This window comes from Antedon bifida, chromosome 6, assembly GCF_963402885.1.
Source record: "Antedon bifida chromosome 6, ecAntBifi1.1, whole genome shotgun sequence".
In the NCBI taxonomy this organism is placed as follows: Eukaryota; Metazoa; Echinodermata; class Crinoidea; order Comatulida; family Antedonidae; genus Antedon; species Antedon bifida.
In genome coordinates, this window is record NC_136231.1 from 12,314,684 (window position 1) to 12,337,882 (window position 23,199).

The 23,199-nt window shown below is 30.7% G+C and overlaps 1 long non-coding RNA gene across 1 annotated transcript; it reads left to right on the forward strand.

Annotated features, from left to right (window-relative positions):
* The first annotated feature begins 14,358 nt into the window (after window positions 1–14,358).
* Window positions 14,359–15,088, forward strand: LOC144844819 (uncharacterized). The gene is made up of 3 exons (XR_013612468.1): window positions 14,359–14,462; window positions 14,655–14,707; window positions 15,017–15,088. It is a non-coding gene; the product is annotated as an uncharacterized LOC144844819 (long non-coding RNA).
* Window positions 15,089–23,199: the final 8,111 nt, after the last annotated feature.

Sequence of the window (23,199 nt, forward strand, 5' to 3'; positions counted from 1 at the left end):
TATGCACTTTGATGTTTTTTGTGAAATATTTTTGTCGAAATGCTCAAAATGGTCTAAAACGTTTTTAAATACGATATTAAGCTAATTTGTGCTCTTTGATGTTTTTGTGTGAAAAGTTTTATCGAATTGCTCAAAATGGTCTAAAACGGTTTCTAATGAGATTTTAAGCACTTTGATGTTTTTCTGTAACCAAGTTTGTTCGAAAATCACAAAATGGTCTAAAACGTCTCCAAATGCGATTTGAAGCTATTCTAAGCACTTTGGTGTTTTTATGTTAACAAGTTTTTTCGAAAATAACAAAATGGTCGAAAATGTCTCCAAATGCGATTTGAAGCTATTCTTAGCACTTTGGTGTTTTTATGTTAACAAGTTTTTTCGAAAATCACAAAATGGTCTAAAACGTCTCCAAATGCGATTTGAAGCTATTCTGCACACTTTGATGTTTTGTGTGAAAAATTTTTGTCGAAATGCTCAAAATGGTCTAAAACGTTTTTAAATACGATATTAAGCTATTTTGTGCTCTTTGATGTTTTTGTGTGAAAAGTTTTATCGAATTGCTCAAAATGGTCTAAAACGGTTTATAATGAGATTTTAAGCACTTTGATGTTTTTGTGTAAACAAGTTTTTTCGAAAATCACTAAATGGTCTAAAACGTCTCCAAATGCGATTTGAAGCTATTCTGTACACTTTGATGTTTTTTGTGAAAAATTTTTGTCGAAATGCTCAAAATGGTCTAAAACGTTTTTAAATACGATATTAAGCTATTTTGTGCTCTTTGATGTTTTTGTGTGAAAAGTTTTATCGAATTGCTCAAAATGGTCTAAAACGGTTTCTAATGAGATTTTAAGCAGTTTGGTGTTTTTATGTTAACAAGTTTTTTCGAAAATCACAAAATGGTCTAAAACGTCTCCAAATGCGATTTGAAGCTATTCTAAGCACTTTGGTGTTTTTATGTTAACAAGTTTTTTCGAAAATAACAAAATGGTCTAAAATGTCTCCAAATGCGATTTGAAGCTATTCTTAGCACTTTGATGTTTTTCTGTAACCAAGTTTTTTCGAAAATCACAAAATGGTCTAAAACGTCTCCAAATGCGATTTGAAGCTATTCTTAGCACTTTGGTGTTTTTATGTAACCAAGTTTTTTCGAAAATCACAAAATGGTCTAAAACGTCTCCAAATGCGATTTGAAGCTATTCTAAGCACTTTGGAGTTTTTATGTTAACAAGTTTTTTCGAAAATCACAAAATGGTCTAAAACGTTTTTAAATACGATATTAAGCTATTTTGTGCTCTTTGATGTTTTTGTGTGAAAAGTTTTATCGAATTGCTCAAAATGGTCTAAAACGGTTTCTAATTAGATTTTAAGCACTTTGATGTTTTTCTGTAACCAAGTTTTTTCGAAAATCACAAAATGGTCTAAAACGTCTCCAAATGCGATTTGAAGCTATTCTAAGCACTTTGGTGTTTTTATGTTAACATGTTTTTTCGAAAATAACAAAATGGTCTAAAATGTCTCCAAATGCGATTTGAAGCTATTCTTAGCACTTTGGTGTTTTTATGTTAACAAGTTTTTTCGAAAATCACAAAATGGTCTAAAACGCCTCCAAATGCGATTTGAAGCTATTCTGCACACTTTGATGTTTTGTGTGAAAAATTTTTGTCGAAATGCTCAAAATGGTCTAAAACGTTTTTAAATACGATATTAAGCTATTGTGTGCTCTTTGATGTTTTTGTGTGAAAAGTTTTATCGAATTGCTCAAAATGGTCTAAAACGGTTTATAATGAGATTTTAAGCACTTTGATGTTTTTGTGTAAACAAGTTTTTTCGAAAATCACTAAATGGTCTAAAACGTCTCCAAATGCGATTTGAAGCTATTCTGTACACTTTGATGTTTTTTGTGAAAAATTTTTGTCGAAATGCTCAAAATGGTCTAAACACAGCTGTTCCAGAAATATGAATTAAGTGTAGCGCCCCCAACGTTTCATAGCGTTTTATGGAGTAGTGATTCAGAAAACATATTGTATACAAACCACACGAGGAACCCGGAAGCAATCAAGCATAAAAGGACTGTATTTTAATAGCCAATAAAAACAAATAAAGACCGCGAAAGTCAGAAAAATAATGAATATTCATTAGAACAACCCTGGGTGAAGGTGAAAAACATGTTGTCGGCGTTTTATCACGTGGATTTTAAGAGGTAATGTAATTGAAAGTTAACCAAAATTGTACACCCAACGCCAGTTTTTTTCTCAAGTGATACATTTAAAAAGTAGGTATAAATGTTGTTTTCCATATCAGTTTAAAAATAATTTTTTCTGTTGAATTCTTTGATTTAGTTGGATACTTTAGTTATCCTTGAATGTTTTAAGAAGGTTCGTATTCATATAGCCTGGCTGGATTTTTTCCTATGCTAGCTTATAATAGGCTATGCCCAGGCCCCTTTGCGTGGTTAAAACCAGCTGTGTAAGACTAATGGCTGTTTATTTTTAACACGTAAACATGTCTATACGGGGGCCTGAGTGACAGTAGACCTGTTATAAAGCTGATTAATTACTTGTTCCTGGTCCTAATTAAAAATTAGGCCTAAGCTATTTTAATAATCATTCATATTGGGAGGGGAGTACAGAGTAGTCCAGGCTACAGGCCTAGCTAGGCCTATACTATATATAGGCTAGGCTACATCATCAGCAGGTTAAATGCCTAGCAGCCTACCTAGCATGTCTTAGTCAAAGATCTGTAATATATTAATAGAAAGAAGCTATAGAGTACTGTGACATTAGATATTTAATTATAAATGCATATTTCTTTCATATTTGTATTGTATATTATTTATTATTTTGATATGCAATCACAATATAAATCAGTAAATAACATCAATTTCCGTTATCAATCAATAATATATAAACCAAATTAAAATAAAATAACTTCCAAAAAATTCAATTCAATTACAATTCATATACCATTTATTTACAAAATCATTGTTCTAGCAATAACAACAAAAAATACTACTATGCATACAGTATACTGTACATATATGCAATACTGTAACAATTAACTGAGAAATAGCAAACTATTCCTATTTCCTCAAACTTTTCTGCACTTAGTTACCGGCCTAGTTACTTCATGCTGGATCTCAGGTGAAATAAACGTCAAATGTGACTTCATGATTTCCCGCAAAATTCTCTTCCGTGGTACTGCTGTCGAGGAATTTATTTTGTCTAAATACCTCGTCCATTTTTGTACATAGAGTTTCAAATCTCTTGGTTCATAGTAGTTCGCTATATAAAATATATAAAAGAAATATGGCATTTATTTTTATAGTATTGCATGTTTTAGACATAATTTTAAAGGTGTATAATGTAGGACTGACCAAGTCTTTGACCTCTTGTTCTTTTAGATTTATTCTGTGGCCAGTTTCTGCAATCTTACTATGCTGTTTTGTCACAAGTGACACTGAGAGTTAATTTCTTAAATGCTCAAGATTCTCTTCTAAAGACTGGATTTTAATCATTGTAGCATGTCGATGTGCTGCAGCTTCTGATTTTCTCAAAGTCTGCTAGATGATCACCTGAGATTTAACAATATTGGTCAACCAAATAAATTTCAATCTGCATCAAAAATGAGCATCAAAATTATTATATTTAAAAAATGTTCACTATTTCTTGTAGCAGATAATGATAATATATGGATAATTCATAGGAAAATAAGTTCCAGCCAAAGGTTTGCTTTATTATGCATATAAATAGGATAAACAATTTTGAAATTCTATGCTCAAAGGGACAATGTGTATTTAAAGAGCAACTTGACCAATTGAGTTAATATGTAATGTCAATGTAAAGTTGAAACAACATTTGAATTTACCAGTCAAGATGTCGGCATCCTGTCGCGTGTTGAATATTATAACATATTGACACCTGGAAAAATAGTTGATTGAGGAAATATTTAATAAAGAAAAAGAGGTATATTTATAAATTACTGTAACAATTGTTTGTTTTGACAGTTATTTTATACTAACATTGTTCTTTAATATGGAAGTACAAACACACATTTCATTGTTTGGAGTGTGTATTAAACTTTCTAAAGAGGTGGTTATGATTATTTACCTACCCTGTTTTATTCAATGTCTACCAGGTATGGCCTAACAACGCTGTGCGATATTGTTTTGCTTCTTTTTTTTTCACTGCCATGGTCTAAAAAACAATAGATGCAACTGTACTTCCCTTTAAAAATAAATCAATTTTTAAATCTAAAGTACTTCAGTTTTGTGTCCAAACAAATCCAAACAAGAGAGCTAATAGCCAAAATATTAAACCATTATTATACAAATGTATTAATATTAAGGCCTAGCCTAGGCTGTAGGACTGTCACTCAGTCACACCAGCTAGCCTAAAAATGCACCAGGAAAGCAATAATTATTATTATAAACACATGCCATTAATTATTTGGTAACAGTTATAATGATTAAATTTAGGATTAGGGTAATAAAAGGTTTAACTATTACGAATTTTCTATGTTTGGGCCTAGCGTCATTCTAGGCCCACATTACTGTCACGGTCATCGCGGGCGTCAACGCACGTTCTAAGCCTATCGCCAAACCGTTTTCTCGCCGATAACAATAACAATGTATAAAGGGGTTGCAAAATATGCGAGTTTTACTAAAAACTGAACCAGGCTATATTAACAAAACTTGTATTATTTTGTTTATATAATAATGATGGACTATATTCTAGTTCGTTCTTTTTCTAAAAAAATGAATTATATCCAAAAAATAAGTAAAGAATACAATGATATTTTCTACTTACGATTGTTTACTATTTCATTACACAGTTTATCTCGACTTCCTGGTTTATGTGCGGGAGAATATTTCAGTAAAATGGACAATATCGTCGTTTATTTATTAATTTATAGTAAAGAAACAATAAAATATTTATTTTTTAATTGAATATACACTTTTTTTAATCGTTTTGTTTTGTAAAAAATGTTTTTACTACATAAAAACTCACGATAGCGAAATTTAATTTGGCGTTCGCGAAATAATGGTTTGTAAACAAAAATTATATGTTCGCGCGACTCGGGGAGCCTCGTCTGCTAACACTGAGGGCGCTTGACTTTTTCTAATATCTTAACACTAGTTGAAACAGCTGTGTAAAACGTTTTTAAATACGATATTAAGCTATTTTGTGCTCTTTGATGTTTTTGTGTGAAAAGTTTTATCGAATTGCTCAAAATGGTCTAAAACGGTTTATAATGAGATTTTAAGCACTTTGATGTTTTTGTGTAACCAAGTTTTTTCGAAAATCACAAAATGGTCTAAAACGTCTCCAAATGCGATTTGAAGCTATTCTAAGCACTTTGATGTTTTTTGTGAAATATTTTTGTCGAAATGCTCAAAATGGTCTAAAACGTTTTTAAATACGATATTAAGCTATTTTGTGCTTTGTGATGTTTTTGTGTGAAAAGTTTTATCGAATTGCTCAAAATGGTCTAGAACGGTTTCTAATGAGATTTTAAGCACTTTGATGTTTTTCTGTAACCAAGTTTGTTCGAAAATCACAAAATGGTCTAAAACGTCTCCAAATGCGATTTGAAGCTATTCTAAGCACTTTGGTGTTTTTATGTTAACAAGTTTTTTCGAAAATCACAAAATGGTCTAAAACGTTTTTAAATACGATATTAAGCTATTTTGTGCTCTTTGATGTTTTTGTGTGAAAAGTTTTATCGAATTGCTCAAAATGGTCTAAAACGGTTTCTAATGAGATTTTAAGCACTTTGATGTTTTTATGTTAACAAGTTTTTTCGAAAATCACCCAAATGGTCTAAAGCGTCTCCAAATTCGATTTGATGCTATTCTAATCACTTTGGTGTTTTTATGTTAACAAGTTTTTTCGAAAATCACAAAATGGTCTAAAACGTCTCCAAATGCGATTTGAAGCTATTCTAACACTTTGGTGTTTTTATGTTAACAAGTTTTTTCGAAAATCACAAATAGGTCTATAACGTCTCTAAATGAGATTTGAAGTTATTCTTAGCCCTTTGGTGTTTTGTGTGAACAATTTTTGTCGAAATGCTCAAAATGGTCTAAAACGTTTTTAAATACGATATTAAGCTATTTTGTGCTCTTTGATGTTTTTGTGTGAAAAGTTTTATCGAATTGCTCAAAATGGTCTAAAACGGTTTCTAATGAGATTTTAAGCACTTTCATGTTTTTCTGTAACCAAGTTTTTTCGAAAATCACAAAAATGGTCTAAAATGTCTCCAAATGCGATTTGAAGCTATTCTAAGCACTTTGGTGTTTTTATGTTAACAAGTTTTTTCGAAAATAACAAAATGGTCTAAAATGTCTCCAAATGCGATTTGAAGCTATTCTTAGCACTTTGGTGTTTTTATGTTAACAAGTTTTTTCGAAAATCACAAAATGGTCTAAAACGTCTCCAAATGCGATTTGAAGCTATTCTGCACACTTTGATGTTTTGTCTGAAAATTTTTTGTCGAAATGCTCAAAATGGTCTAAAACGTTTTTAAATACGATATTAAGCTATTTTGTGCTCTTTGATGTTTTTGTGTGAAAAGTTTTATCGAAAAGCTCAAAATGGTCTAAAACGGTTTATAATGAGATTTTAAGCACTTTGATGTTTTTGTGTAACCAAGCTTTTTCGAAAATCACAAAATGGTCTAAAACGTCTCCAAATGCGATTTGAAGCTATTCTAAGCACTTTGGTGTTTTTATGTTAACAAGTTCTTTCGAAAATCACAAAATGGTCTAAAACGTTTTTAAATACGATATTAAGCTATTTTGTGCTCTTTGATGTTTTTGTGTGAAAAGTTTTATCGAATTGCTCAAAATGGTCTAAAACGGTTTCTAATGAGATTTTAAGCACTTTCATGTTTTTCTGTAACCAAGTTTTTTCGAAAATCACAAAATGGTCTAAAACGTCTCCAAATGCGATTTGAAGCTATTCTAAGCACTTTGGTGTTTTTATGATAACAAGTTTTTTCGAAAATAACAAAATGGTCTAAAATGTCTCCAAATGCGATTTGAAGCTATTCTTAGCACTTTGGTGTTTTTGTGTAACCAAGTTTTTTCGAAAATCACAAAATGGTCTAAAACGTCTCCAAATGCGATTTGAAGCTATTCTAAGCACTTTGGTGTTTTTATGTTAACAAGTTTTTTCGAAAATCACAAAATGGTCTAAAATGTCTCCAAATGCGATTTGAAGCTATTCTTAGCACTTTGGTGTTTTTATGTTAACAAGTTTTTTCGAAAATCACAAAATGGTCTAAAACGTCTCCAAATGCGATTTGAAGCTATTCTGCACACTTTGATGTTTTGTGTGAAAAATTGTTGTCGAAATGCTCAAAATGGTCTAAAACGTTTTTAAATACGATATTAAGCTATTTTGTGCTCTTTGATGTTTTTGTGTGAAAAGTTTTATCGAATTGCTCAAAATGGTCTAAAACGGTTCATAATGAGATTTTAAGCACTTTGATGTTTTTGTGTAACCAAGTTTTTTCGAAAATCACAAAATGGTCTAAAACGTCTCCAAATGCGATTTGAAGCTATTCTGCACACTTTGATGTTTTGTGTGAAAAATTTTTGTCGAAATGCTCAAAATGGTCTAAAACGTTTTTAAATACGATATTAAGCTATTTTGTGCTCTTTGATGTTTTTGTGTGAAAAGTTTTATCGAATTGCTCAAAATGGTCTAAAACGGTTCATAATGAGATTTTAAGCACTTTGATGTTTTTGTGTAACCAAGTTTTTTCGAAAATCACAAAATGGTCTAAAACGTCTCCAAATGCGATTTGAAGCTATTCTGCACACTTTGATGTTTTGTGTGAAAAATTTTTGTCGAAATGCTCAAAATGGTCTAAAACGTTTTTAAATACGATATTAAGTTATTTTGTGCTCTTTGATGTTTTTGTGTGAAAAGTTTTATCGAATTGCTCAAAATGGTCTAAAACGGTTTCTAATGAGATTTTAAGCACTTTGATGTTTTTATGTTAACAAGTTTTTTCGAAAATCACCCAAATGGTATAAAGCGTCTCCAAATTCGATTTGATGCTATTCTAATCACTTTGGTGTTTTTATGTTAACAAGTTTTTTCGAAAATCGCAAAATGGTTTAAAACGTCTCCAAATGCGATTTGAAGCTATTCTAACACTTTGGTGTTTTTGTGTTAACAAGTTTTTTCGAAAATCACAAATAGGTCTATAACGTCTCTAAATGAGATTTGAAGTTATTCTTAGCACTTTGGTGTTTTGTGTGAACAATTTTTGTCGAGATGCTCAAAATGGTCTAAAACGTTTTTAAATACGATATTAAGCTATTTTGTGCTCTTTGATGTTTTTGTGTGAAAAGTTTTATCGAAATCCTCAAAATGGTCTAAAACGGTTTCTAATGTGATTTTAAGCACTTTGATGTTTTTGTGTAACCAAGTTTTTTCGAAAATCACAAAATGGTCTAAAACGTCTCCAAATGCGATTTGAAGCTATTCTAAGCACTTTGGTGTTTTTATGTTAACAAGTTTTTTCGAAAATCACAAAATGGTCTAAAACGTTTTTAAATACGATATTAAGCTATTTTGTGCTCTTTGATGTTTTTGTGTGAAAAGTTTTATCGAATTGCTCAAAATGGTCTAAAACGGTTTATAATGAGATTTTAAGCACTTTGATGTTTTTGTGTAACCAAGTTTTTTCGAAAATCACAAAATGGTCTAAAATGTCTCCAAATGCGATTTGAAGCTATTCTAAGCACTTTGGTGTTTTTATGTTAACAAGTTTTTTCGAAAATCACAAAATGGTCTAAAACGTCTCCAAATGCGATTTGAAGCTATTCTGCACACATTGATGTTTTGTGTGAAAAATTTTTGTCGAAATGCTCAAAATGGTCTAAAACGTTTTTAAATACGATATTAAGCTATTTTGTGCTCTTTGATGTTTTTGTGTGAAAAGTTTTATCGAATTGCTCAAAATGGTCTAAAACGGTTTATAATGAGATTTTAAGCACTTTGATGTTTTTGTGTAACCAAGTTTTTTCGAAAATCACAAAATGGTCTAAAACGTCTCCAAATGCGATTTGAAGCTATTCTGCACACTTTGATGTTTTGTGTGAAAAATTTTTGTCGAAATGCTCAAAATGGTCTAAAACGTTTTTAAATACGATATTAAGTTATTTTGTGCTCTTTGATGTTTTTGTGTGAAAAGTTTTATCGAATTGCTCAAAATGGTCTAAAACGGTTTCTAATGAGATTTTAAGCACTTTGATGTTTTTATGTTAACAAGTTTTTTCGAAAATCACCAAAATGGTCTAAAGCGTCTCCAAATTCGATTTGATGCTATTCTAATCACTTTGGTGTTTTTATGTTAACAAGTTTTTTCGAAAATCACAAAATGGTCTAAAACGTCTCCAAATGCGATTTGAAGCTATTCTAAGCACTTTGGTGTTTTTATGTTAACAAGTTTTTTCGAAAATCACAAAATGGTCTAAAACGTTTTTAAATACGATATTAAGCTATTTTGTGCTCTTTGATGTTTTTGTGTGAAAAGTTTTATCGAATTGCTCAAAATGTTCAAAAACGGTTTCTAATGAGATTTTAAGCACTTTGATGTTTTTCTGTAACCAAGTTTTTTCGAAAATCACAAAATGGTCTAAAACGTCTCCAAATGCGATTTGAAGCTATTCTAAGCACTTTGGTGTTTTAATGTTAACAAGTTTTTTCGAAAATCACAAAATGGTCTAAAACGTCTCCAAATGCGATTTGAAGCTATTCTGCACACTTTGATGTTTTGTGTGAAAAATTTATGTCGAAATGCTCAAAATGGTCTAAAACGTTTTTAAATACGATATTAAGCTATTTTGTGCTCTTTGATGTTTTTGTGTGAAAAGTTTTATCGAATTGCTCAAAATGGTCTAAAACGGTTTATAATGAGATTTTAAGCACTTTGATGTTTTTGTGTAACCAAGTTTTTTCGAAAATCACAAAATGGTCTAAAACGTCTCCAAATGCGATTTGAAGCTATTCTAAGCACTTTGATGTTTTTTGTGAAATATTTTTGTCGAAATGCTCAAAATGGTCTAAAACGTTTTTAAATACGATATTAAGCTATTTTGTGCTTTGTGATGTTTTTGTGTGAAAAGTTTTATCGAATTGCTCAAAATGGTCTAGAACGGTTTCTAATGAGATTTTAAGCACTTTGATGTTTTTCTGTAACCAAGTTTGTTCGAAAATCACAAAATGGTCTAAAACGTCTCCAAATGCGATTTGAAGCTATTCTAAGCACTTTGGTGTTTTTATGTTAACAAGTTTTTTCGAAAATAACAAAATGGTCGAAAATGTCTCCAAATGCGATTTGAAGCTATTCTTAGCACTTTGGTGTTTTTATGTTAACAAGTTTTTTCGAAAATCACAAAATGGTCTAAAACGTCTCCAAATGCGATTTGAAGCTATTCTGCACACTTTGATGTTTTGTGTGAAAAATTTTTGTCGAAATGCTCAAAATGGTCTAAAACGTTTTTAAATACGATGTTAAGCTATTTTGTGCTCTTTGATGTTTTTGTGTGAAAAGTTTTATCGAATTGCTCAAAATGGTCTAAAACGGATTATAATGAGATTTTAAGCACTTTGATGTTTTTGTGTAAACAAGTTTTTTCGAAAATCACTAAATGGTCTAAAACGTCTCCAAATGCGATTTGAAGCTATTCTGTACACTTTGATGTTTTTGTGAAAAATTTTTGTCGAAATGCTCAAAATGGTCTAAAACGTTTTTAAATACGATATTAAGCTATTTTGTGCTCTTTGATGTTTTTGTGTGAAAAGTTTTAAAGAAAAGTCTAAAACGTCTCCAAATGCGATTTGAAGCTATTCTAAGCACTTTGGTGTTTTTATGTTAACAAGTTTTTTCGAAAATCACAAAATGGTCTAAAATGTCTCCAAATGCGATTTGAAGCTATTCTTAGCACTTTGGTGTTTTTATGTTAACAAGTTTTTTCGAAAATCACAAAATGGTCTAAAACGTCTCCAAATGCGATTTGAAGCTATTCTGCACACTTTGATGTTTTGTGTGAAAAATTGTTGTCGAAATGCTCAAAATGGTCTAAAACGTTTTTAAATACGATATTAAGCTATTTTGTGCTCTTTGATGTTTTTGTGTGAAAAGTTTTATCGAATTGCTCAAAATGGTCTAAAACGGTTCATAATGAGATTTTAAGCACTTTGATGTTTTTGTGTAACCAAGTTTTTTCGAAAATCACAAAATGGTCTAAAACGTCTCCAAATGCGATTTGAAGCTATTCTGCACACTTTGATGTTTTGTGTGAAAAATTTTTGTCGAAATGCTCAAAATGGTCTAAAACGTTTTTAAATACGATATTAAGCTATTTTGTGCTCTTTGATGTTTTTGTGTGAAAAGTTTTATCGAATTGCTCAAAATGGTCTAAAACGGTTCATAATGAGATTTTAAGCACTTTGATGTTTTTGTGTAACCAAGTTTTTTCGAAAATCACAAAATGGTCTAAAACGTCTCCAAATGCGATTTGAAGCTATTCTGCACACTTTGATGTTTTGTGTGAAAAATTTTTGTCGAAATGCTCAAAATGGTCTAAAACGTTTTTAAATACGATATTAAGTTATTTTGTGCTCTTTGATGTTTTTGTGTGAAAAGTTTTATCGAATTGCTCAAAATGGTCTAAAACGGTTTCTAATGAGATTTTAAGCACTTTGATGTTTTTATGTTAACAAGTTTTTTCGAAAATCACCCAAATGGTATAAAGCGTCTCCAAATTCGATTTGATGCTATTCTAATCACTTTGGTGTTTTTATGTTAACAAGTTTTTTCGAAAATCGCAAAATGGTTTAAAACGTCTCCAAATGCGATTTGAAGCTATTCTAACACTTTGGTGTTTTTGTGTTAACAAGTTTTTTCGAAAATCACAAATAGGTCTATAACGTCTCTAAATGAGATTTGAAGTTATTCTTAGCACTTTGGTGTTTTGTGTGAACAATTTTTGTCGAGATGCTCAAAATGGTCTAAAACGTTTTTAAATACGATATTAAGCTATTTTGTGCTCTTTGATGTTTTTGTGTGAAAAGTTTTATCGAAATCCTCAAAATGGTCTAAAACGGTTTCTAATGTGATTTTAAGGACTTTGATGTTTTTGGGTAACCAAGTTTTTTCGAAAATCACAAAATGGTCTAAAACGTCTCCAAATGCGATTTGAAGCTATTCTAAGTACTTTGGTGTTTTTATGTTAACAAGTTTTTTCGAAAATCACAAAATGGTCTAAAACGTCTCTAAATGCGATTTGAAGCTATTCTGTACACTTTGATGTTTTGTGTGAAAATTTTTTGTCGAAATGCTCAAAATGGTCTAAAACGTTTTTAAATACGATATTAAGTTATTTTGTGCTCTTTGATAATTTTTGTGTGAAAAGTTTTATCGAATTGCTCAAAATGGTCTAAAACGGTTTCTAATGAGATTTTAAGCACGTTGATGTTTTTATGTTAACAAGTTTTTTCGAAAATCACCGAAATGGTCTAAAGCGTCTCCAAATTCGATTTGATGCTATTCTAATCACTTTGGTGTTTTTATGTTAACAAGTTTTTTCGAAAATCGCAAAATGGTTTAAAACGTCTCCAAATGCGATTTGAAGCTATTCTAACACTTTGGTGTTTTTATGTTAACAAGTTTTTTCGAAAATCACAAATAGGTCTATAACGTCTCTAAATGAGATTTGAAGTTATTCTTAGCACTTTGGTGTTTTGTGTGAAAAATTTTTGTCGAAATGCTCAAAATGGTCTAAAACGTTTTTAAATACGATATTAAGCTATTTTGTGCTCTTTGATGTTTTTGTGTGAAAAGTTTTATCGAAATCCTCAAAATGGTCTAAAACGGTTTCTAATGTGATTTTAAGGACTTTGATGTTTTTGGGTAACCAAGTTTTTTCGAAAATCACAAAATGGTCTAAAACGTCTCCAAATGCGATTTGAAGCTATTCTAAGTACTTTGGTGTTTTTATGGTAACAAGTTTTTTCGAAAATCACAAAATGGTCTAAAACGTCTCTAAATGCGATTTGAAGCTATTCTGTACACTTTGATGTTTTGTGTGAAAAATTTTTGTCGAAATGCTCAAAATGGTCTAAAACGTTTTAAAATACGATATTAAGCTCTTTTGTGCTCTTTGATGTTTTTGTGTGAAAAGTTTTATCGAAATCCTCAAAATGGTCTAAAACGGTTTCTAATGAGATTTTAAGCAATTTGATGTTTTTGTGTAACCAAGTTTTTTCGAAAATCACAAAATGGTCTAAAACGTCTCCAAATGCGATTTGAAGCTATTCTAAGCACTTTGGTGTTTTTATGTTAACAAGTTTTTTCGAAAATCACAAAATGGTCTAAAACGTCTCCAAATGCGATTTGAAGCTATTCTGCACAGCTGTTTCAACTAGTGTTAGGATATTAGAAAAAGTCAAGCGCCCTCAGTGTTAGCAGACGAGGCTCCCCGAGTCGCGCGAACATATAATTTTTGTTTACAAACCATTATTTCGCGAACGCCAAATTAAATTTCGCTATCGTGAGTTTTTATGTAGTAAAAACATTTTTTACAAAACCAAACGATTAAAAAAAGTGTATGTTCAATTAAAAAATAAATATTTTATTGTTTCTTTACTATAAATTAATAAATAAACGACGATATTGTCCATTTTACTGAAATAATCTCCCGCACATAAACCAGGAAGTCGAGATAAACTGTGTAATGAAATAGTAAACAATCGTAAGTAGAAAATATCATTGTATTCTTTACTTATTTTTTGGATAGAATTCATTTTTTTAGAAAAAGAACGAACTAGAATATAGTCCATCATTATTATATAAACAAAATAATACAAGTTTTGTTAATATAGCCTGGTTCAGTTTTTAGTAAAACTCGCATATTTTGCAACCCCTTTATACATTGTTATTGTTATCGGCGAGAAAACTGTTTGGCGATAGGTTTAGAACGTGCGTTGACGCCCGCGATGACCGTGACAGTAATGTGGGCCTAGAATGAAGCTAGGCCCAAACATAGAAAATTCGTAATAGTTAAACCTTTTATTACCCTAATCCTAAATTTAATCATTATAACTGTTACCAAATAATTAATGGCATGTGTTTATAATAATAATTATTGCTTTCCTGGTGCATTTTTAGGCTAGCTGGTGTGACTGAGTGACAGTCCTACAGCCTAGGCTAGGCCTTAATATTAATACATTTGTATAATAATGGCTATATATTGGCTATTAGCTCTCTTGTTTGGATTTTTTTTGGACACAAAACTGAAGTACTGTAGATTTAAAAATTGATTTATTTTTAAAGGAAAGTACAGTTGCATCTATTGTTTTTTAGACCATGGCAGTGAAAAAAAAAGAAGCAAAACAATATCGCACAGCGTTGTTAGGCCATACCTGGTAGACATTGAATAAAACAGGGTAGGTAAATAATCATAACCACCCTCTTTAGAAAGTTTAATACACACTCCAACAATGAAATGTGTGTTTGTACTTCCATATTAAAGAACAATGTTAGTATAAAATAACTGTCAAAACAAACAATTGTTACAGTAATTTATAAATATACCTCTTTTCTTTATTAAATATTTCCTCAATCAACTATTTTTCCAGGTGTCAATATGTTATAATATTCAACATGCGACAGGATGCTGACATCTTGACTGGTAAATTCAAATGTTGTTTCAACTTTACATTGAAATTACATATTAACTCAATTGGTCAAGTTGCTCTTTAAATACACATTGTCCCTTTGAGCATAGAATTTCAAAATTGTTTATCCTATTTATATGCATAATAAAGCAAACCTTTGGCTGGAACTTATTTTCCTATGAATTATCCATATATTATCAATATCTGCTACAAGAAATAGTTAACTTTTTTTTTTAACTTAATTTTTTAAATATAATAATTTTGATGCTCATTTTTGATGCAGATTGAAATTTATTTGGTTGACCAATATTGTTTAATCTCAGGTGATCATCTAGCAGACTTTGAGAAAATCAGAAGCTGCAGCACATCGACATGCTACAATGATTAAAATCCAGTCTTTAGAAGAGAATCTTGAGCATTTAAGAAATTAACTCTCAGTGTCACTTGTGACAAAACAGCATAGTAAGATTGCAGAGACTGGCCACAGAATAAATCTAAAAGAACAAGAGGTCAAAGACTTTGTCAGTCCTACATTATACACCTTTAAAATTATGTCTAAAACATGCAATACTATAAAAATTAATGCCATATTTCTTTTATATATTTTATATAGCAAACTACTATGAACCAAGAGATTTGAAACTCTATGTACAAAAATGGACGAGGTATTTATAAAAAAATAAATTCCTCGACAGCAGTACCACGGAAAGAGTTTTGTGGGAAATCATGAAGTCACATTTGACGTTTATTTCACCTGAGATCCAGCATGAAGTAACTAGGCCGGTAACTAAGTGCAGAAAAGTTTGAGGAAATAGGAATAGTTTGCTATTTCTCAGTTAATTGTTACAGTATTGCATATATTATGTACAGTATACTGTATGAATAGTAGTGTTTTTTTGTTGTTATTGCTAAAACAATGATTTTGTAAATATTTAACAAATGGTATATGAATTGTAATTGAATTTCATTTTTTGGAAGTTATTTTATTTTAATTTGGTTTATATATTATTGATTGATAACGGAAATTGATGTTATTTACTGATTTAGATTGTGATTGCATATCAAAATAATAAATAATATACAATACAAATATGAAAGAAATATGCATTTATAATTAAATATCTAATGTCACAGTACTCTATAGCTTCTTTCTATTAATATATTACAGATCTTTGACTAAGACATGCTAGGTAGGCTGCTAGGCATTTAACCTGCTGATGATGTAGCCTAGCCTATATATATAGTATTTAGGCCTAGCTAGGCCTGTAGCCTGGACTACTCTGTACTCCCCTCCCAATATGAATGATTATTAAAATAGCTTAGGCCTAGGCTAGGCCTAATTTTTAATTAGGACCAGGAACAAGTAATTAATCAGCTTTATAACAGGTCTACTGTCACTCTGGCCCCCGAATAGACATGTTTACGTGTTAAAAATAAACAGCCATTAGTCTTACACAGCCGGTTTTAACCACGCAAAGGGGCCTGGGCATAGCCTATTATAAGCTAGCATAGGAAAAAATCCAGCCAGGCTATATGAATACGAACCTTCTTAAAACATTCAAGGATAACTAAAGTATCCAACTAAATCAAAGAATTCAACAGAAAAAATTATTTTTAAACTGATATGGAAAACAACGTTTATACCTACTTTTTAAATGTATCACTTGAGAAAAAAACTGGCGTTGGGTGTACAATTTTGGTTAACTTTCAATTACATTACCTCTTAAAATCCACGTGATAAAACGACGACAACATGTTTTTTACCTTCACCCAGGGTTGTTCTAATGAATATTCATTATTTTTCTGACTTTCGCGGTCTTTATTTGTTTTTATTGGCTATTAAAATACAGTCCTTTTATGCTTGATTGCTTCCGGGTTCCTTGTGTGGTTTGTATACAATATGTTTTCGGAATCACTACTCCATAAAACGCTATGAAACGTTGGGGGCGCTACACTTAATTCATATTTCTGGAACAGCTGTGTCTGCACACTTTGATGTTTTGTGTGAAAAATTTTTGTCGAAGTGCTCAAAATGGTCTAAAACGTTTTTAAATAAATTGAGCAATTCGATAAAACTTTTCACACAAAAACATCAAAGAGCACAAAATAGCTAAATATCGTATTTAAAAACGTTTTAGACCATTTTGAGCATTTCGACAAAAATTTTTCACACAAAACATCAAAGTGTGCAGAATAGCTTCAAATCGCATTTGGAGACGTTTTAGACCATTTTGTGATTTTCGAAAAAACTTGTTAACATAAAAACACCAAAGTGCTTAGAATAGCTTCATATCGCATTTGGAGACGTTTTAAACCATTTTGTGATTTTCGAAAAAACTTGGTTACACAAAAACATCAAAGTGCTTAAAATATCATTAGAAACCGTTTTAGACCATTTTGAGCAATTCGATAAAACTTTTCACACAAAAACATCAAAGAGCACAAAATAGCTTAATATCGTATTTAAAAACGTTTTAGACCATTTTGTGATTTTCGAAAGAACTTGTTAACATAAAAACACCAAAGTGCTTAGAATAGCTTCAAATCGCATTTGGAGACGTTTTAGACCATTTTGTGATTTTCGAAAAAACTTGTTAACATAAAAACACCAAAGTGCTTAGAATAGCTTCAAATCGCATTTGGAGACGTTTTAGACCATTTTGTGATTTTCGAAAAAACTTGGTTACACAAAAACATCAAAGTGCTTAAAATCTCATTATAAACCGTTTTAGACCATTTTGAGCAATTCGATAAAACTTTTCACACAAAAACATCAAAGAGCACAAAATAGCTTAATATCGTATTTAAAAACGTTTTAGACCATTTTGTGGCTTTCGAAAAAACTTGTTAACATAAAAACACCAAAGTGCTTAGAATAGCTTCAAATCTTATTTGGAGACGTTTTAGACTATTTTGTGATTTTCGAAAAAATTTGGTTACACAAAAACATCAAAGTGCTTAAAATCACATTATAAACCGTTTTAGACCATTTTGAGGATTTCGATAAAACTTTTCTCACAAAAACATCAAAGTGCACAAAATAGCTTAATATCGTATTTAAAAACGTTTTAGACCATTTTGAGCATTTCGACAAAAAATTTTCACACAAAACATCAAAGTGTACAGAATAGCTTCAAATCGCATTTGGAGACGTTTTAGACCATTGTGTGATTTTCGAAAAAACTTGTTAACATAAAAACACCAAAGTGCTAAGAATAATTGAAATCTCATTTAGAGACGTTATAGACCATTTTGTGATTTTCGAAAAAACTTGTCAACATAAAAACACCAAAGTGCTTAGAATAGCTTTAAATCGCATTTGGAGACGTTTTAGACCATTTTGTGATTTTCGAAAAAACTTGGTTACACAAAAACATCAAAGTGCTTAAAATCTCTTTAGAAACCGTTTTAGACCATTTTGAAAATTTCGATAAAACTTTACACACAAAAACATCAAAGAGCACAAAATAGCTTAATATCGTATTTAAAAACGTTTTAGACCATTTTGAGCATTTCGACAAAAATTTTTCAGACAAAACATTTAAGTGTACAGAATAGTTTCAAATCGCATTTGGAGACGTTATAGACCATTGTGTGATTTTCGAAAAAACTTGTTAACATAAAAACACCAAAGTGCTAAGAATAACTTCAAATCTCATTTGGAGACGTTATAGACCATTTTGTAATTTTCGAAAAAACTTGTTAACATAAAAACACCAAAGTGCTTAGAATAGCTTCAAATCGCATTTGGAGACGTTTTAGACCATTTTGTGATTTTCGAAAAAACTTGTTAACATAAAAACATCAAAGTGAACAGAATAGCTTTAAATCACATTTGGAGACGTTTTAGACCATTTTGTGATTTTCGAAAAAAGTTGTTAACATAAAAACACCAAAGTGATGAGAATAGCATCAAATCGAATTTGGAGACGCTTTAGACCATTTTGTGATTTTCGAAAAAACTTGTTAACATAAAAACATCAAAGTGTACAGAATAGCTTCAAATCGCATTTGGAGACGTTTTAGACCATTTTATGATTTTCGAAAAAACTTGTTAACATAAAAACACCAAAGTGCTTAGAATAGCTTCAAATCGCATTTGGAGACGTTTTAGACCATTTTGTGATTTTCGAAAAAATTTGGTTACACAAAAACATCAAAGTGCTTAAAATCACATTAGAAACCGTTTTAGACCATTTTGAGGATTTCGATAAAACTTTTCTCACAAAAACATCAAAGAGCACAAAATAGCTTAATATCGTATTTAAAAACGTTTTAGACCATTTTGAGCATTTCGACAAAAATTTTTCACACAAAACATCAAAGTATACAGAATAGCTTCAAATCGCATTTGGAGACGTTTTAGACCATTGTGTGATTTTCGAAAAAACTTGTTAACATAAAAACACCAAAGTGCTAAGAATAACTTCAAATCTCATTTAGAGACGTTATAGACCATTTTGTGATTTTCGAAAAAAACTTGTCAACATAAAAACACCAAAGTGCTTAGAATAGCTTCAAATCGCATTTGGAGACGTTTTAGACCATTGTGTGATTTTCGAAAAAACTTGGTTACACAAAAACATCAAAGTGCTTAAAATCTTATTAGAAACCGTTTGAGACCATTTTGAGCATTTCGATAAAACTTTTCACACAAAAAAATAAAGAGCACAAAATAGCTTAATATCGTATTTAAAAACGTTTTAGACCATTTTGAGCATTTCGACAAAAAAATGTTCACACAAAACATCAAAGTGTGCAGAATAGCTTCAAATCGCATTTGGAGACGTTTTAGACCATTGTGTGATTTTCGAAAAAACTTGTCAACATAAAAACACCAAAGTGCTTAGAATAGCTTCAAATCGCATTTGGAGACGTTTTAGACTATTTTGTGATTTTCGAAAAAACTTGTCAACATTAAAACACCAAAGTGCTTAGAATAGCTTTAAATCGCATTTGAAGACGTTTTAGACCATTTTGTGATTTTCGAAAAAACTTGTCAACATAAAAACACCAAAGTGCTTAGAATAGCTTTAAATCGCATTTGGAGACGTTTTAGACCATTTTGTGATTTTTGAAAAAACTTGTCAACATAAAAACACCAAAGTGCTTAGAATAGCTTTAAATCGCATTTGGAGACGTTTTAGACCATTTTGTGATTTTCGAAAAAACTTGGTTACAGAAAAACATCAAAGTGCTTAAAATCTCATTAGAAACCGTTTTAGACCATTTTGAGCAATTCGATAAAACTTTTCACACAAAAACATCAAAGAGCATAAAATAGCTTAATATCGTATTTAAAAACGTTTTAGACCATTTTGAGCATTTCGACAAAAAATGTTCACACTAAACATCAAAGTGTGCAGAATAGCTTCAAATCGCATTTGGAGACGTTTTAGACCATTTTGTGATTTTCGAAAAAACATGATAACATAAAAACACCAAAGTGCTTAGAATAGCTTCAAATCGCATTTGGAGACGTTTTAGACCATTTTGTGATTTTCGAAAAAACTTGTTAACATAAAAACATCAAAGTGTACAGAATAGCTTCAAATCGCATTTGGAGACGTTTTAGACCATTTTATGATTTTCGAAAAAACTTGTTAACATAAAAACACCAAAGTGCTTAGAATAGCTTCAAATCGCATTTGGAGACGTTTTAGACCATTTTGTGATTTTCGAAAAAATTTGGTTACACAAAAACATCAAAGTGCTTAAAATCACATTAGAAACCGTTTTAGACCATTTTGAGGATTTCGATAAAACTTTTCTCACAAAAACATCAAAGAGCACAAAATAGCTTAATATCGTATTTAAAAACGTTTTAGACCATTTTGAGCATTTCGACAAAAATTTTTCACACAAAACATCAAAGTATACAGAATAGCTTCAAATCGCATTTGGAGACGTTTTAGACCATTGTGTGATTTTCGAAAAAACTTGTTAACATAAAAACACCAAAGTGCTAAGAATAACTTCAAATCTCATTTAGAGACGTTATAGACCATTTTGTGATTTTCGAAAAAAACTTGTCAACATAAAAACACCAAAGTGCTTAGAATAGCTTCAAATCGCATTTGGAGACGTTTTAGACCATTGTGTGATTTTCGAAAAAACTTGGTTACACAAAAACATCAAAGTGCTTAAAATCTTATTAGAAACCGTTTGAGACCATTTTGAGCATTTCGATAAAACTTTTCACACAAAAAAATAAAGAGCACAAAATAGCTTAATATCGTATTTAAAAACGTTTTAGACCATTTTGAGCATTTCGACAAAAAAATGTTCACACAAAACATCAAAGTGTGCAGAATAGCTTCAAATCGCATTTGGAGACGTTTTAGACCATTGTGTGATTTTCGAAAAAACTTGTCAACATAAAAACACCAAAGTGCTTAGAATAGCTTCAAATCGCATTTGGAGACGTTTTAGACTATTTTGTGATTTTCGAAAAAACTTGTCAACATTAAAACACCAAAGTGCTTAGAATAGCTTTAAATCGCATTTGAAGACGTTTTAGACCATTTTGTGATTTTCGAAAAAACTTGTCAACATAAAAACACCAAAGTGCTTAGAATAGCTTTAAATCGCATTTGGAGACGTTTTAGACCATTTTGTGATTTTTGAAAAAACTTGTCAACATAAAAACACCAAAGTGCTTAGAATAGCTTTAAATCGCATTTGGAGACGTTTTAGACCATTTTGTGATTTTCGAAAAAACTTGGTTACAGAAAAACATCAAAGTGCTTAAAATCTCATTAGAAACCGTTTTAGACCATTTTGAGCAATTCGATAAAACTTTTCACACAAAAACATCAAAGAGCATAAAATAGCTTAATATCGTATTTAAAAACGTTTTAGACCATTTTGAGCATTTCGACAAAAAATTTTCACACTAAACATCAAAGTGTGCAGAATAGCTTCAAATCGCATTTGGAGACGTTTTAGACCATTTTGTGATTTTCGAAAAAACATGATAACATAAAAACACCAAAGTGCTTAGAATAGCTTCAAATCGCATTTGGAGACGTTTTAGACCATTTTGTGATTTTCGAAAAAACTTGGTTACAGAAAAACATCAAAGTTCTTAAAATCTCATTAGAAACCGTTTTAGACCATTTTGAGCAATTCGATAAAACTTTTCACACAAAAACATCAAAGAGCACAAAATAGCTTAATATCGTATTTAAAAACGTTTTAGACCGTTTTGAGCATTTCGACAAAAATTTTTCACACAAAACATCAAAGTGTACAGGATAGCTTCAAATCGCATTTGGAGACGTTTTAGACCATTTTGTGATTTTCGAAAAAAACTTGTTAACATAAAAACACCAAAGTGCTTAGAATAGCTTCAAATCGCATTTGGAGACGTTTTAAACCATTTTGTGATTTTCGAAAAAACTTGGTTACACAAAAACATCAAAGTGCTTAAAAACTCATTATAAACCGTTTTAGACCATTTTGAGCAATTCGATAAAACTTTTCACACAAAAACATCAAAGAGCACAAAATAGCTTAATATCGTATTTAAAAACGTTTTAGACCATTTTGAGCATTTCGACAAAAATGTTTCACACAAAACATCAAAGTGTGCAGAATAGCTTCAAATCGAATTTGGAGACGTTTTAGACCATTTCGTGATTTTCGAAAAAACTTGAATCGTATTTGGAGACGTTTTAGACCATTTTGTGATTTTCGAAAAAACTTGTTAACATAAAAACACCAAAGTGCTTAGAATAGCTTCAAATCGCATTTGGAGACGTTTTAGACCATTTTGTGATTTTCGAAAAAACTTGGTTACACAAAAACATCAAAGTGCTTAAAATCTCATTATAAACCGTTTTAGACCATTTTGAGCAATTCGATCAAACTTTTCACACAAAAACATCAAAGAGCACAAAATAGCTTAATATCGTATTTAAAAACGTTTTAGACCATTTTGAACATTTCGACAAAAATATTTCACACAAAACATCAAAGTGTGCAGAATAGCTTCAAATCGCATTTGGAGACGTTTTAGACCATTTTGTGATTTTCGAAAAAACTTAACATAAAAACACCAAAGTGCTAAGAATAGCTTCAAATCGCATTTGGAGACATTTTAGACCATTTTGTTATTTTCGAAAAAACATGTTAACATAAAAACACCAAAGTGCTTAGAATAGCTTCAAATCGCGATTGGAGACGTTTTAGACCGTTTTGTGATTTTCGAAAAAACTTGGTTACACAAAAATCACATTAGAAACCATTTTAGACCATTTTGAGCATTTCAATAAAACTTTTCACACAAAAACATCAAAGAGCACAAAATAGCTTAATATCGTATTTAAAAACGTTTTAGACCATTTTCAGCATTTCGACAAAAAATTTTCACACAAAACATCAAAGTGTGAAGAATAGCTTCAAATCGCATTTGGAGACGTTTTAGACCATTTTGTGATTTTCGAAAAAACTTGTTAACATAAAAACACCAAAGTGCTAAGAATAACTTCAAATCTCATTTACT